We start from the raw sequence: 1,539 nt of genomic DNA on the forward strand, positions 1-1,539 counted from the left end.
TATATATATATATATATATATATATATATAATCATATCATTTTTACTAAAGTATTTTCTAATAATTGAACAAATTAATATTGTCTAACTTCTAAAATTGGTCTAAGCTTTAATTGCCCAAGAAAAAAGACTTTGAATTTAGACTCATACAAAGTAAACTTTAAAATCAATTAGATATTAAAGTCAGAACCATGGGTAGCCTAATTTTTTAGGCTTTTGGACATATTCAAGTCATCAAATAATCAATCACCAATTTGCTATATATAATGAGAAAATAGCAAGTATTATTCCCTTTTTATCTTCACATAATTAACACTTAATAGGGGCATATTTAAAAAAACTTACTCACATTCGATATTTGGATCAAAATCAGATTGACATAACTAACACTACTAGATATGGATATAGTCCATATATTACGGGTGCATTTGAATTCAATATCTTTAGTTTTAACTAGATGTATGAAGTAAAAATTGTTAAATAATTACAAATAATAAATTTTGAATAAAGCAAATTTAAATGGATGTAATATATAAAATTTTGAACTCGAAATTCCTATAATATTCAATTTCTGCCTCTGCGTACTATAGTCAAATAATATAGATTCATGAGGTGAAAATAAATATTAATTAACTATAATTAAATGTTTACAATGTTTGGAGAGAAGATGCATGCTATGTTATTGATGATTTGATGTAAATATTAATAGTTATGCATACCTTATTTATTTATGTAGAAATTATTTCCTCTCATATCATATATAATATAATACATAAATTTACTTATAACTTATGTATGTATTAGTTATGCGAGTTTCAAAATTGCAACCTAAATATAAATTAAATACACATTTATATAAGTTATCAAACGTGATATTACTTATACAAAATTTAATACATCAATAACTCACCTTCTAACCAGCTACCAAACAACCCCTGAGTATATAGCTAACCAATAGGATACAAGCTACAAATATTTAAATTACCCTCCTCGATAAAGTAAAAGTTCAGATAACGAACCAATTAACCTTTAATTTTTTTTGACAAATTTTACTCCTTGATGTGCTAATTAACATAGTGATTTAGTTAAGTATAATGACTAAAGAATAAATTGAGAAATTATTGGTAAGAAACGTTAGTTATAACATCACAGTGTTGAGTAGCTAAACGTCCATTAATGAATACGTGTATGAATATTTTTTGTATATTTTTTCTAGGGAGTTTAGGTAGTTTTGTTACAAGTCATTGTACCCAAATCATTAAAACATAACAATTAGGAAACGAGGATAATTAATTATTATAAAATGGACTGCTTTTAAGGGTCCCAAAATTAAAAAAAAATTAAACAATAAATATAAGAAGGTTTGTAAGAGTTACTAGGAATCTGAGTGGAAACTTGTACAAGGATTTGATTAGTTAGTTTAATTAGCTAAGTAGTAATAGTAATTAAGGGGGTATTTGGTATGGAGAAAAATATTTTCTTGAAAAATAAGACTGTTTTTTTTTTTTTTTTTTTTTTTTTTTTTTTTTTTTTATAAAAA

Source organism: Solanum tuberosum, unplaced genomic scaffold (assembly GCF_000226075.1).
Source record: "Solanum tuberosum cultivar DM 1-3 516 R44 unplaced genomic scaffold, SolTub_3.0 scf00076, whole genome shotgun sequence".
NCBI classification, from domain to species: Eukaryota; Viridiplantae; Streptophyta; class Magnoliopsida; order Solanales; family Solanaceae; genus Solanum; species Solanum tuberosum.